Here is a 17,091-nt window from a genome sequence, read left to right as displayed (position 1 = left end):
GCTTTGTACGGTTGTAACAATTATAAACAGCAAAAAGAGTACAAATCATTTTTTAGAATGCCAAATGACCCTTCTATAGTATTTGACATTACTACGGTTGCCTAAATCGACTAACCAATGAACATTAAGGGTGAAATTACGTCACGAGAGTTTACTGTCATTTGAATCGTAATATGATTTTTTTCGAATCCTGAGAAAACCAAGTATTTTAGAAAAATTTAAACGCAGGATGCAAGATTACATTATTACCGAGGGCGGAAAGCCCCTTAGAATAAACAAGCAGATTCTATTGAATGAAATATTTGAAATTAAATATCACACTTCTCTTTTATTTTCAGCCCCGTAACTTATTAAAATAAACATTATATAAGTTTTCAGGGACTTTAAGCCCTCGGTAATAATATAGTCTTTCATTCTGAGTTTAAATTTTTCAAAGATATTTATTAGTTTTCTCAGGATTCGAAAAAAATTAATACAATTAAAACACATTGAGAATTTTGACATGCGTCAAAATTTTGCATTAACTCATTGGGTGCATTCAGCAGACGCAATCGCTAACTAATCGATTAGTAATCGATTTGTGATTTACATGCTGAATGCCACAATTTATGTGGCATTCAGCAGAAAATCACTAATCGATTAGTTAGCGATTGCGTCTGCTGAATGCACCCAATGTAAAATTCTGAACTGTTGAATTCCAGCTTCCCTAATAATTATTGTACATCAAAAGACATTAGAAACTATTTGTAGAGGATTGAAATCTGTATTGGAAATAACTGTTAAAATTGGTCTACGTAATTAAACATATTCCAAAATTTTGTAAAAATGTAATACATTTTAGTTTTCAGCCCAAACTTAGGCCACACACAATGCAATAATGTTCACATTTTTGAACTGTCAATATTTTTATTTTATCATCTATTGTTTAAAAACAATACAGTTGATAAGATACCCTCAGTTGCGGAGAAAGGATTAATAATAAAGATTGTTTTATTTAGTCAATGGTGTGAGCACTGTCAGTTAAATAGTAACGTGTGGCCTTACTTTTACACGCATACCTATTGTGGCAAATGTATCAAATTTTTCAAAATTTTGGAATGCATTTAAATCGTAGAACAATTTTAACTTTTGATTTTAATACAGATTTTAATTCTCTACAAGTATTCTCTCATTACTTTTGATGTAAAATAATTAGGGAAGCAGGAATTCAACAATTCAGAATTTTACATTGAGTTTCCTATATAGGGCCCTTTTTACGATTCACCACCCGGTATAAGATAAAATGTGTACTATTTGTCTTATTATTTCATAATAACACAAATAATACACATATATACAATAACACACATTCAATGATCGAAAATCATTTAAAAATATGGGAATGTAAACTCTTGTGACGTAAAGTAAGAAATATAAGTCTCCCCACCACCGTCGGACAAGACGACCGTAATAAAGTCTAATAACCGTGTGGCCATGTCCCATTCAAATAGTGAAGCAAGATTGACACCAACATACAAGAGAGAGGTCCTAGAGAGAGACAGACAAGGTGTTGGAGAATTTGACAGGCCGTGTAATTTGAGTTGCCTATATAAATGGACCCGATTGAATCAGTATTTACAGTTCGTTGAATATTTTAACTTATATTTTAACTTGGCTAAGGCCTAATGCTGATTGGCAGTACATATTTCAAAATTTAACCACTTTTTTGTATTTAGGGGATAAATAGAGTACACAGTGCCATACTTGGTGTTTAGATACTTTTCAGAATTGTTATTTGTATTTATCAAAACAAATACCTACTTTCCTAAAGTATTTGGGAGTGAAATAATTTTAAAACTATTTAAATACTAAATTAGTGACTGTTTTATACAAAGTGAAGAAGTCCTTGATTATGTTTTTATGTTACTTTTATCTTTAGACTTTTATATTTCCCCGATTTAAGTTGATATAGACAACTCAAATTACACGGCCTGTCAAAGTTTCCACCACCTTGTCTGTCTCTCTCTAGGACCTCTCACTTGTATCGTGGCTGCATTAGTAGTTGTCTTTGTGACTCGAGTCTAGATCCTGACCCGAGGATTAGCGGCGTGTAATTTGTGTTGCCTATATAAACTTAAATCGCGAAACGGATCTGTTTATTATTCAGAAAATATTACAACTGTACAAAGCAATGTAACTAATACTACCTACTACTAACTTTGAAACTTGTCTGTGCCTGAAATTTCATCTCTCAGTTCATCTAAAACCGCTTCAAATGGAATTTTTGCAGCTAGTTTTCGCACTTATAGACGTTGCCTTTAGGGCAGATTGCAATTGCGCGCAGCGGTCAGAAAGGAGAGAGACCTAACCCTTCGGTCCAAACCTAACTTGCGGGTATTAGAGTGAGAGAACCGCAGGAGGTATTGACCGCTGCGCGCAATCACAACCCACCCTGCCTTTAAGCACTTTTAAAGGGGCAATTGCATCCAATTTGTCGGGATGCGAACTTTTTACATGTCTTTTTAAATCATGTTTACGTTTATACACCTTTCCGAATTCCACGCACTTATTAATTCTTTCCACACCGAACATTTTCGTTGTCAAGAAAATGAAATACCTACTCAAAAGCAAACACAAACACAGAACTGTGAACAGTAGAAATGATTGAATCCGAAAATTGATCTAACAGCTTCACTGTTTAATTGGTAATTATACAAAGAGTCTACATTCTACCACATCTACTACTATTTTAATATTAAATATCATGCAACCGCAGTAAATATTGGTTTTTATTATCGCTAAATGGTCTTTTCAGCGTTTTAAATAACTCAAAAGGCCCATTTCGTTGATTCAAGTTTATATAGGCAACCCAAATTACACGCCGCTAATCCTCGGGTTGGGATTTAGACAGAATATCTTTGTGCCTATTCCATCCGTATTGATAGTTCATTGGAGCCGACACTAGGACGACGTCAGATAATATCATTAATGGGAAAAGACGAAAATGAAATCACAACTAGAGAAAGCATACTGAAACGAATAGAAGAATTTTACACGGAACTCTACAGAACACATCAACAAGACGATGAAATGAGACCAGCACGGAAATTAATAAGAAATGTTGGATCGGAAATAATGCCAAAAGTAACAATTTCAGAGGTAACTACAGCATTGGGAAACATGAAGAGAAATAAAGCTGCAGGAGAAGATAGTATTACTACAGATATGATATTAGAAGGAGGTAAGGAACTCATTGCAATTGTAACTAAGCTTATAGACAGTTGTTTACACCAGGGCAAAGTCCCTATCTGGAACAACTCTAAAGTAATCTTATTACACAAGAAAGGTGATAATCGAAAGTTGGAAAACTACAGGTCCATCAGTCTATTGTCATACCTATTTAAAATACTGACCAAAGTCATAACTACCCGACTAACAAGAAAATTAGATGAATACCAACCATATGAACAAGCAGGTTTTAGAAAAGGCTATTCAACTTCAGATCACCTGTTAACCACAAAAATATTAATAGAAAAATGTAACGAATACAAGTTTCCAGTTTTTATAGCATTTGTAGACTACGAAAAAGCTTTCGACACTATAGAACACACGGCCGTAATAAACGCAATGCAAAATTGTAGAATAGACGGCAGATATATTAACTTAAAAGAAACTATGAACCAAGCTACAGCTACATACTACCTAAATGAACATGAATACACGAATCCTGTACCATTAAACAGGGGAGTCAAACAGGGAGACACTCTATCACCCAAACTGTTCACCTTAGTTTTGGAGGATGTTTTTAAAAATCTAAATTGGAAATATAAGGGAATAAACATCAATGGCCGCTACCTCAGTAATCTACGATTTGCGGATGACATATTCCTGATAGCTACTGACCTACACGAACTGCAAACCATGCTTTCAGAACTACACACAGAATCTTCTAAAATAGGACTGAAAATGAATTTAAACAAAACAAAAGTCATGCACTCCGAAGAAACGATGACAATAATAAACAACAAAGTTATAGAAAAAGTTGAAGAATATAATATATACTTAGGACAAAAAATAATACTAAATAGGGAAATTCAAACGGAAGAAATAAAAAGAAGAAGAAAGTTAGCATGGGCAGCATTCGGCAAACTGAACTATATACTCAGAAATCAGCAAATTCAACTACATCTTAGATCTAAAGTTTTTGATGCATGCATTATTCCGATATTAACATATGGGGCACAAACATGGACAATCACAAAAAAGAATATGAACATACTCAGAGTCACTCAATACGCGATGGAAAGAGCAATGCTTGGTATATCACTTAAGGACAGGAAAACAAACACATGGATAAGACAGAAAACCAAAGTCACCGATGTGGTACAAAAATCACTAAAATTGAAATAGGAATACGCTGGACATGTAGCTAGGAGCGATCTTAACAAATGGCACAGAACAATTCTAACCTGGAGACCATACGAACACAATAGACCCAGAGGCAGACCTCCTATGAGATGGACAGATGATCTGAAACGAACTGCCGGGAAAAATTGGCTACAAGTAGCGTACAACAAAAAACAATGGAAAGGAAAACTTGAAGAGGTTTATGTTCAGATGTGGACGTGAATGGCTAGAAGAAGAAGAAAAAGAAGGTAGAAAATATAAAACTATAAACTAAATTAATTCGGTGTCCGAATCTTGTACTTCTTCTTCAAACTCCTTATCTGAGCTTAAATGTTCATTCTGTTCTTCTTCGTCAGACTCCCCTCGAGACTCAGATTCCTCTTCTACATGATCTGTAAATAGTTATTATATGGATTTCAAATTAATTAAAGATTAATCAGTGATTAATTAATTGAGTTGCTACGTATTCTCTGTCCTTTTATACGGAGTCGAAGTCTGGACAATTACATGCGCATCTGAAGGAATACTTACCATTGTTGAGATGTGGTGTTATCGAATAATGTAAAAAATATCATGGACGCAACACTTAACAAACACGGAAACATTAAGAAAGATGAAAAAGGCAAAAGAAATACTCAACACTATGAAGGAAAGAAAAATGAGCTAAAATAAATATTCATTCTCTTCTCCTTCGTCAGACTCCTCTCGAGACTCAGTAAATAGTTGTAATATGTATTTATAATTAATGAAAAATTACCAATGCTTAATACTTTTCCTTATATATCCAATCACATCACGTTTTTTATTTCTTAGTGTAGGTATGACCAAAGTAGCTCATGTTTATTTCCTTCGTAGTGTTGAGTATTTCTTTTGTTTTTTCATCTTTATTAATGTTTCCGTGTTTGTTACGTGTTTCGATGATATATTTAACATTATTCGATAACTCCACATCTCAACAACGGCAAGTCATTTTTTAGAAGCGCCCGTGATTGTCCAGGCTTCGACTTCGTATAAAAGGACGGAGAATACGTAGCAACTCAACTAGTTAATCACTAATTAACTTTTAATTAATTCTAAATACATATTACAACTATTTACAGATCATGTAGAAGAGGAATCTGAGTCTCGAGGGGAGTCTGACGAGGAAGAAGAGAATGAATATTTAAGCTCAGCTGAGGAGTTTGAAGAAGAAGTACAAGATTCGGACACAGAATTAATTTAGTTTATAGTTTTATACTTTTCTACCTATATTTTTATAATAATAAATTTGTCTTTTTCTATCATATTTGCAAAATCTATTGTATAGTACGTATTATTTTTCTTTAACTAAGAAAAAGTTACTTAAAAAACTATAATATATTATAATAAATACTCTAACGTTTCGAGGAACACTAACATGGATATCGCCAGGTCACGTGATTTTTCTCGAGCGAACGCACTCGCTCAGGTACAACAGGGGACGCAAACAGCTATCGGTATACGCTCTTTCTCACACTGCTGCTTACCTATAGCGCCTTTCATTCACATGCACGCATAATTTGTTTGATCACATGGCAGTTGGAAAATTTCACCAAAAAAAACTGTCTTTTAGAATATTTATTTTTAATATTAAAAAATACCCTGTCAAAATAACAATTGCACCTCCATGTCCGGAAGGAATGTACATAGTTATGCATGTATAGTTGTGTATTTTATACTCGTTAATAGTATGTATACTAGTACAGATTCAGATGAAATCTTCTGAAGTTCAGATGCATCGCCTGAAAATAATCCTGGGGCGCCCATGCAGTATCTTGCAAAGTTAAAATCGCCCTCAAATCGCCTGGCCTGTTTATTTTCTTTATATTTGAATATTTAAATTTACTTTAAAGTCACGTCAATGATATTTTTTGTAATAACAATTTTTACCCTTTTGTTTAACTTTGGGGGGATTTTTGGGGAAAATAACCGCTGCCCTCCAGCCAGACCGGCATTTTTGTATTAGGCTATCATAGAAGAGTCACCTGAAAAATTTTCAGGTCGCCTAAAATACCTACTCAAAAATGTCTCACAGCTCTTGGGCCATTAATATGAAACGGCATATGAGATGTCATACAGGAGAGAAACCTTATAAGTGTGAAATTTGTTTTAAGCAGTTTGCTAGAAAAGATGGTCTAAATGAACACATAAAAGTTCACACTGGAGTAAAACCTTATAAGTGTGAAATTTGTTTTAAGCAGTTTACTAGAAATAATACTTTGAAAAATCATTTGAGAACGCATACTAGAGAAAAACCGTAAAAGTGTGAAAATTGTTTTAGGGAGTTTGCTAGACAAAGTTATTTACCTAAACACATGAAAGTTCACACTGGAGGAAAACCTTAGAGTGTGAAATTTGTTTGAAGCAATTTTCTCACATAATTACGAGGGTGAATCAAATATAAACCCACCTTTTCGTCCCCGCTTAGCTGAACTGACAATTTGTCTAAATTGTTGGATATAGATAAATAAATTAAATATTTTTATAGCGGTCCTATCTACTGGCCGCTTTACTAGTTACTGTATTGTGTGTTGCGTTCAACGTTTGTTTCAACAAGTAGTTCTTAAAATACAGCCATTGAGTTAACAACGTTTTATTTGTTACTTAAATCTCCCATTTTTGTTCCTCAACTCTACAGTTTACGAACAGGTTATGGGCTCGAAACGATTTAGTGGAAGATTTTCTGGTCGTTCAAATCAAAACAGTGTGTGTTCATTCGATAAAAAGTTAGTCGGTTTGTTGGTTAACAACGTGGTTATTAACAGTATCGAAAATGGCGGTTAACTATCTCGCAAGTGTGCCGCGTTCAACCGGTAGAGACAACTACCAGGACTGGTCGTTCGCGGTTGAGAATGTCTTTGTTCTAGAAGGACTATCAAAGAGTATTGAGGGAACTGAAAAAGACACAACGCTTGTTGCCAATGCCAAAGCTAAGTTAATATTGACTTTGGATCCATCCATATATTTGCATGTGAAAGAAGCTGAAACGGCGAAAGATGTATGGGATAAGCTGAAACAGTTATTCGAAGACTCAGGTTTTTCGAGGAAAATAGGATTGCTTCGAAGACTCATATCGCTAAGGTTAGAAAATTGCAATTCCATAGAATCCTACGTAAATCAGGTGATCGAAACTGCGCAGAAGTTGAATAGGACTGGCTTCCAAATTGATGACATGTGGTTGGGATCGCTTCTCCTAGAGGGACTTCGGGAATAGTATAATCCAATGCTGCTTGCAATTAAACATTAGGGAATATCTATTACCACTGATGTAATAAAATCTAAATTGCTAGATATGCAGATAGACGGCACTAACAGTGAAAAGCAGACAGCTTTTATGTCAAAGTCGAGTGAAGTTAGCACTAAGCATGCCAAAAAAGCTAACAAGAAAGACAAGAAAAACATAACCTGTTTTCGGTGTAAACAAAAAGGTGATTATATGAATAAGTGCCCTAGTGCTAATAATAATGCGTTTAGTGCAACATTCTTAAGTGGAAACTTTAAATCTACAGATTTTTATGTCGATTCTGGATGCAGCACGCATCTTACAGCGAGAAAAGATTGGTTGACAAATATCCGAGATGCAAGTTCGTCGAATATAACAGTGGCTAACAGTGAAAGTTTGGAAGTGAAATGTGCTGGTGATATGATGGTAACCACAATTGTCGATAAAAACAGATTATTAGAGGTTAGCATCAATATAATATATGTTCCTGATCTGACAACAAATCTTTTATCTGTTTCTCAATTGATTAAAAATGGAAATGAAGTTATATTTGAAAATGCAGGTTGCAAAATATACAATAAAAATGGAATTATTGCAACAGCTGAATTGATAGATGGTGTTTATAAATTGAATACTGAATGTATTTCAGATTGTAAAAATTGTTTATTTGTAACTGAGGATACCTGGCATAGACGTTTCGGTCATTTAAATAGCATATATCTAAATAAAATGAAAGATGGAATAGTAGATGGACTGAATGTGACTGGGAAAATTGATATTAACAAGCAAAACTATAGTTTGTTGTGAGGGGAAACAAACGAGATTACCATTTCCAGAAAAAGGTCACAGAGCCAATAGCTTAGTACAGATTATTCACAGCGATGTATGCGGGCCAATGGAAAACAAATCATTAGGTGGCTCCAGATATTTTGTTACTTTCCAAGATGATTTTAGTAAAATCGTATTCATTTATTTTATTAAAACAAAAAAAGAATGTGTGTGTAATTTGTACGCACGTAAGAAGTTATTCTTCAATTATATAATTTCAACGAAGTAAATATACTTAACAGGTTATTTGTATTTCATTTAAATATTAAACTAACTTTCTTATCTACCACTTTCAAAAATTTTTTATTAAAACAACCAAAAGTTAAAAAAAATATGAATCGTCCAGGATTGGAACCCGCGACCTTCTGTGTGCTTCCGTTCTCTGACCCACCGCTCTACCAACTACGCCACGGAGCTTCTTTTAAGTGACACGTAAGTTTCGGATATAATTAACAACACGGTGACAAATAGACATATAAAAATGTTATACCTACATAATATTTTATTATCTTACTACAGAGAAAGACAAATCCAAAAATTATAATAAATAATAAATTGACTAAAAACACTAATATATTCTTTTAATGACTTATTTGCGCTGATACATAATATACATACATACCTATCTTACAAGATTAGCAACTAAACGCCATACTGTCTGTGTGCGCATGCGCGCAGATTTATGAAATTTTACTCTCAATCGCGCCAAAAGAAGAATAACTTCAAAAAGTGAAGTTTTTAATTGTTTTAGGAATTTTAAAGGTATGGCAGAAAACCAGAAGGGTGTCCATATAAAAACTTTGCGAAGTGACAATGGTGGAGAGTTTTGTTCAAAAGAATTTGAAGAATATTTAACTTTAAATGGTATTATACATCAAAAAACGAATCCCTACACTTCTGAACAAAATGGTGTAGCCGAACGTTTAAATCGGACAATCATAGAAAAGGCAAAATATCTGTTGTTTGATGCTAATCTTGAAAACGCTGGACGGAAGGGCCGCCCGAGAACTTTATCGTACCGATCTATTATCGTTATCGTACTAGATACTGGCATTCTATAAAAATAACAAAGTTACTCGTTATTTTGATATTTTAGAAACACCTTGTATACTTTATAGGTACACATTGTAATATTTTATGGTTCTACGCATCATTAATTCCCGCATTTGAGAAAATGTTCGGGGACACACTATAGATTATTGCATAAATCAATAGAATATTAGTCATACTTTCATTTCAAATTAGTCCATTTTTCTGAGAAATTAATAGTTTACAATATTTGCATTTTACTGCATGGATTGTAATGAAATTTTGGGAGTAGCCCAAAGCCCTAATCTCCTAATTCAAAGTCTATCCTATATACTATGGCGCTTTTATCATGGGGGCGGTTCTCACCACTTCTCGGGGATAGAACATTTTTATTTTCGAATTGCATGGAGCAAAAGGAAGAATTTTAAGAAAATTTAAAAATGCGCTCTATAATTTGATCTTATTTTTTTCACCCGTCCAACTTTTTGAAAGTAGAAATAACACTATATTAAGAGGTATTGCAAAAGAAAAACAATGCATTTAAATTCTGGTGAATGAGGGGTTAAATGTATGTACTTCTCATTTTTCCTTAAAATACATTAGTCATATATTTTTTGCACCATATCTCGCTTAGTTTGAATGTAACCGACATTTAAAGGTGCTCGTTTTAAAGACCTTTTCAAACACTACAAAAGCATGAGCACTTTGAGCATGCACCAAAAAACAAACTCTTTTTACCTACCATATCTCTTTTTGTATTATAAATAGAAAATTTACGAAGGAACGAATCTCTTTATTTATAATTAAAAAAAAAATTTATATAGTGTTTTTAGTTTGATGCATAGTTTTTAAGGTATTCACAAAAAACCGTCCGAAAACGTGTCATTTTTAAATGAAAATGGCCAATTTTCAACTACGCATAACTCAAAAAGTATTGAGTTCTCAAAAAAAAGTATAGATCAGTTTTTGCTTAAAAATAGGTTCTCTAGCCACTTCCATGATTATTTTGACCAATAAATTTTCCACCCCCTTGAAGGGGTGGGAATTGCCCCAAGATAAAAGCGCCATAGTATATAGTATATAGGGTAGATTTTGTTTCTTGAGCTATTCCCTACTTACTGTGAAAATATCAAGTACATCGATGTAGTAGGATGGAATTCGGAGCCAAATACCCTCATTGACTGCCCTATAACAGGGGTCACCAATTAGATTTCCTGAGGGTCCGTTTCGAAAACCTATGACACTTCAGGGGTCCGGAGTTAACACTGCCTGTCTGGTTGTTCCAATTCGGTAAACAAATCGGAAGGGTGCAGTGCGAAATTTTTAGGCAGAAATTTTTAACAGTTTTTTAATAAATCCAAAACATGACCTTTTTTGCTCCAGAAAATATGTTTTTAGCATTTTTGGGTCATCTTAAACAAAAAAGATTTTCTGTAATTTTTCTCAAAACTTGATAGATTTCAAGTTTTAAGCGATTTATAAACTGAAAAATGCGAAAATAAGCATTTTCGAAGCTTGAAAATTTATGTGTACATTATTATTTTTGCGGTTGTTAAGTGCCTAAATTGAAGTTTAAACATTCAATTTCAAGATTCTGATAAGTTTTCGGGGTTTATTTCAATTTCGATCATTTGTTATTATTGGCGTATTTAATTATCACATTGGCAATAATTAATTGAATAAATAAATAAATCATTAAGAAAAAAATATGTTAATAATAAATTATAAAACTTTAATAAATGTGGAGTATTTGTTGGGCATTTTTTGCATAAGTACTTATAATATGTATAATAAATGCGACAGAGACGCCCATAAATTTCGATGTGTGGTGTGGCGACTTAAAAGTCGAGTGGATTCGCATAATTAACAATTAAAAAACAACGGTCTATATTTAAGTAAGTCCCGATTACTCGTTAGAATCTTGAAATTGAATTTATAAACTTCAATTTAGGCACTTGGCAACCTGAAAACTAATAATTTACATATGACTTTTCAAACCTGGTAAATGCGTAGCTATTTTCACATTTTTCAGATTTTAAATCGCTTATAACTCGAAAACCATCAACTTTTGAAAAAAATGATTAGAGACCTTTTTTTTTTAAATACAATTTTCGGGCTAAAAGGTAATTTTGAATTTGTATAAAAAGATTGTTTTGGCCGGCATCCCGGGCCCCTTTCGATTTGTTTAAGGGAACATTTTTGAACAGGAATCCACAAAAAACAAACGAATCAGGAAATTTGTCATTCTTTACAAAATTAAATTATCAGTGAGAAAAATGACATTTTTATTATGTACAACCTGTCTGAAGTTTGGAGTGAGTTTGGTGCAACTGATTCTCATTCGGGAGTTGAGATATTCACCTGTTAGCTGAGATCTGTACTGATTTTTAATAAAGTTCATTCTTGATAAAGCGGCTTCTCACACATAAGTTAAGTCAAACATGACAATTTCATGGCCAATCATTTTCAAAATTGCCAAACGCTATATTCTGAATTTAATGACGGTCCGCACAAAAGTAGCTCACGGTCCGGATGCGGACCGCGGTCCGCTAATTGGTGACCCCTGCCCTATAATAATTCTCTGCTATGATCGCGTGAGAGAGGACACACACAAGATTCTAGCAAAATTTCAATTTTCTGTAACTTTTCGAGTTTTTGAGTAATAGCAACGAGTTTTATGTCATTGGAAAGATAATTTTACATTCTTTCAAAATATGTAAAAATATACAGGGCGTATGTAAAATATTAAGATTTTTTTTCATTTCCGGTTAAACCGGAAGCCATATTGTGGGTAAAATGTATTGTGCTAATAGATAACAAAGTACTATATATGTCTGCCAAATTTCAAATTTTAGTTTCTATTACAGAGGTAGTTACGGACACTCGAATATTTTTTTATAAAAAATTCATAACTCCCCTCCTATGAGGAGTTAAGAAATTTGACCAATGTTATTCAATTTACCGATAGGATATCAAAAATATATCAAAAAATAAACAAATTCCTTGGAGTCATTTTTGAGAAAATTTAGTTCAAATTTATGTCAAATTTTGATCCCTTAAGTATAGGCAACCCATAACTTTTTCTGAAAAACGATAATATTCTTGTTATAGCCCCATCTTTAGGCTATATAAATGTTTTTTCAAATTAAATTTATCTTAAACAAGTTTTTAGATTGGTAGGGAAATGTATCGGGTGGGCGGTCGGCCATGCTGGCCGCCATTTTGGATTTGGAAATGTCAAATTCCGTATTTCTATTTACCTATCGATGAGCTAACTTTAAGTTAAATTTCATTCGTTTCGGTCAAAATTTGCAAAAATTGGCCCCAAATAACCCCCCTATTTTGGCCCCCCTTTGAGAGATTTTTTCAAAAGCTTAGTTTCTCGACAAAATTCTCTTAAACTTACTCATACCGAATTTCATCGAAATCGGTCCAGTAGTTTTTGCTGGGCGGTGGCAACATACGTACGTACATACGTACGTACATACTTCCGACATGTTTTTTTATTTGCTTTTTAGACTTAGGGGGACTCAAAACGTCGAAAAAAAGTGAAATCTGAAAAAATTTTTTTTGCACGATCCTATAACTATCTATTATACTCATACTGCGTATGTAGTACGATAAAGTAAAAAATGTTTTGGGCTGAAGCTGTAAACACAGCTGTTTATCTAAAAAATAGATCGCTGGCTTCCGGCTTAAAGAAAACACCGTTTGAAATGTGGACAGATAGCAAACCTGATGTTAGTGGTTTTAGAATATTTGGCAGCAAGGTGGTGGTACATGTTCCAAAAGAAAAAAGATCAAAATGGGAGAAAAAGGCTATTCTACACATTTTAGTAGGATACTCTAAGACTACGAAAGGATACAGGGTGTATAATCCGACCACCAAAGAAATAATAGTAAGTAGAGACATACAAATTATGGAAGACACAAAAAGGTTTGGAGTGAGTCATGTTGATTTAGAAGGTGAACATGGGGCAAGAGAAACGTTAGATTCAGTGGGACATAATACATCATGTCAGGATCAGAATCATCAGGTTGAAGAGAACACATCGACTGATCAAATTGATGAGAGCAATGATCCCGATTATGTATGTGACTTGCCGAATTTGCCAGTGGATGAAATCAGGAAATCAACAAGAATACCTAAGCCAAAAAGGTTCGATGAGTTTGTGACTTATTTGTGCTAGGATAGTGACTGTGATCCGGTTAGTGTCGAGTATGCCATGTCCAGACCAGATAGTAACATATAGTTAGGGGCAGGCGCGGATACAGAGGGGGGTCAACGGATCCATGGACCCCCCTATTGTATTTAGTCTATAAGTATTTTTTAATATTTATTATTTTTTTCTGTCAACCAGAGCTCAATTCTTTTGATACCATAGGTATCTGAGATGACTGAATTTTATCCTTAGAGTAAGCGTGAGTCGTATGGCTAAATCTGGGCAATAAAATGTTTGCGGTACGTCTGACCCCACTATTAAAAATTTCTAGATCCGCGCCTGTTTAGGGGCTATGACAGAAGAACTGCAGTCTTTCGAGGATAACGCAGCATGGGAAGTGGTTGATGTAACTGAAGATGGTTGTGTAGTGAAGTGTAAGTGGGTATACAAGAAAAAGATTGATAACTCAGGTAAAGTGAAATATCGTGCAAGACTGGTAGCAAAAGTAAAAATAAAAATAAAAATCATTTTTTAATAATATTGTGGCTTATTTCCCATTATAAATAGTTAAAATGGTAGCAAAAGGTTACACTCAAAAATTTGGTGTTGATTATAATGAAACCTTTTCTCCAGTCATAAGACATTCTACATTAAGACTTTTATTTGCTTTGTCAGCAAATTTGAATTTGGATATTTTTCATCTTGATGTTGCGACGGCTTTTTTAAATGGTGATTTAAAAGAAAATGTTTTTATGACAGTACCTGAAGGTTTAGAAATTGAAAATAACAAAGTATTAAGGCTCAAGAAAGACATATATGGTTTAAAACAGTCAGCTCGGCCTTGGTATGAAAAAGTTGATAGTATCTTAATTAATCTAGGTTATAAGAAATCTGATTATGAGCCATGTCTATACACAAAGATGAAAAATAATCTAAAAACCATTATCTCTGTTTATGTTGATGATTTTTTTATTTTTTCTAATGATTCAGATGAATCAGATAATTTAAAGTTGAAATTAAATGAATGTTTTAAAGTTCAAGATTTGGGAGAAATTAATAATTGTTTAGGTATGAGAGTAACTCGTAATAAAGAGAATGGTGTTATAACTCGAGACGGTCCTGCGAGTGGAAAGCGATTAGCTGTGTATAAAGTACTAAATTATGAGTGTATTTTAATTCATTAGATCCATTATGTAGTTAAGTTCCATAGCATAGATTACATGTAGGAAACAAAAGCGGTAAAAAACTGTAAGTAGAACTAATTAAATACATTTAATTAATTTAGACAATAACAAACGCCGTCAGCTGAGCCAAAATAAAAAGCAGAAAAGCGACATCAGTACTGATAAGAACCACATTATTTGGAAGCGGAAAGAAAACAGGGCCGGCCTAAGAGATATTTCAAATGCGGTAGACAACATCAAAAATAGAGAAAATATTTTGAGGTTTTAGGAAGGTAGACACGGCCAGCTCGGAAGGCAGGGAAGGGTGAGCTTGAATTGAGTAGGATTCCTTGTAGTAGAGTGCCTTGTGAACTGCACTCGAGGCGCGGTGGATGACTAACCTGATTCCACTCAAATAAAAATGGAGAAACGAATGGAGGCGTTGTTGGAGATGTTACAAGCTGTGCATCAAGAAATAGAAGATATAAAGGAGGTCAATAAGCAGTATTTTAATGAGATGAAGGAAATAGTGAAAGAGAATGAATTAATTAAAGAAGAAAACAAGATACTGAAAAATCATATAAACATGACAAATAATAGATTAGAGAAATTAGAAAACAAAGAAAGGAGAAATAACATCGTAATCCAATGCCTTAATGTCAAGACGGATGAACACAGCATTCTAAAAGAGGAAATGAAAACTTTCCTAGATAACGAGCTGGGAGTGCAAGTAACAGTAGCATATGCTAAAAGGTTAGGCAGTAAAACCTGTTTGATCAAGCTAAGCAACGAGTCTGAAAAATATAATGTCATGAAAAATAAAATCAAACTAAGAGGATACAGACAAGGAAAAATATATACCTATTAACGAGGACATGAGCAAGAAGGAGAGGAATATACAAGGAAAAATAAGAATTAAGGCAAAAGAAGAAAGAAGCAAGGGGAAGAAAGTCAAAGTAAGGTTTCAAAAAATAATAATAGATAACCAAGAATGGATATGGGACAATGATGCGGATAAACTAATACCTGAGATAAGCAACAAATACCCAAGAACAATCCATCCAAAAAACTGATAAGCGAATTGGATGGAGAGACATTGATGACGACCAGGAAAGGACATGGAACATCCAGTAATATGAAAGAGCAAACAACGAGGAAAACTAATAACAAGGAAGAAAAGAAAAATTAAAACAAATGTCAAACGAGAATAGGTACATGTAATATAACCTCGATAACAGGAAAGGAACGTGAATTACCAGAGGAAATGGAAAGGTTTGAGCTGCAGTTGATAGGAGTAAGCGAGACGAAAAAAGTAGGAAATGGAATTGTCGATATCGGAGGGCAGCACATACTATACTATTCCTGAGTTCAGGTAGGACAAAGGGCAAAAGAAGGCGTGGGAATAGTTGTAACGAAAGAAATGAATAGAAGAATAACCAAATTCAAACCAGTATCATTAAGAACCATATACATCAAAATAGAGTTAGAAGAAGAAGAATGTCACATAATACAGGTATATGCACCGGTAGGAGGAGCAGAGCACGAAAAAACAGAACTATTCTATGATGAGATTCAGAAACTTATTGATGAGATACAAGAGGAAAGCAAAAACATCATTTTGCTAGGAGACTGGAATGCACGAATAGGAAATGATGAAAATATGGCATTAGGCTGCTTGGGAAGGTATGGAGAAGAGACGATAAATAGAAATGGTAGAAGAATGATAAGTTTCTGCCAAATAAATGACTTGTTAATAGGTAATTCTTTCTGGTATCAACCAAGAAACGAAAAATATACATACGTAGCAGAAGAAAGAAATGCGAGAAGCATAATTGACTACATAGTATATCCTCGAGACGCAGAACTAACGATACAAAAAATAAAAACAGAGAACGAAGCGGAACTCGGTACCCAAACACAGACTAGTGACAGAAGAGATAAACATGAAACTAATGGAAATAATAGAGAGTCCTCAATATACAAGAATAGCAATACATAAGATGAAAAATATGGAAATGAGGAAGTTATACCAACGAGAGACAGATAAAATATTGGAACAGCATGAAAACAATGGGGAAATATGGAATATGGAAGAGAGATGGAAAAAATTGAGAGACACGTTATGGAACAATGCAAAACAGGTATGTGGAATAAGAAAGAATGGGAAGAATTATAAGAGAACTAGATGGTGGACTAAGGAAATAAATCAAGCTGTAAAAAAGAAGAAAGAAATGTGGAAGCGATACATAAACACAAATGAAGAGCAAGACAGAGACAAATA

Source organism: Diabrotica virgifera, chromosome 6 (genome assembly GCF_917563875.1).
Source record: "Diabrotica virgifera virgifera chromosome 6, PGI_DIABVI_V3a".
NCBI lineage: Eukaryota > Metazoa > Arthropoda > Insecta > Coleoptera > Chrysomelidae > Diabrotica > Diabrotica virgifera.
This window is presented reverse-complemented; position numbering follows the sequence as displayed.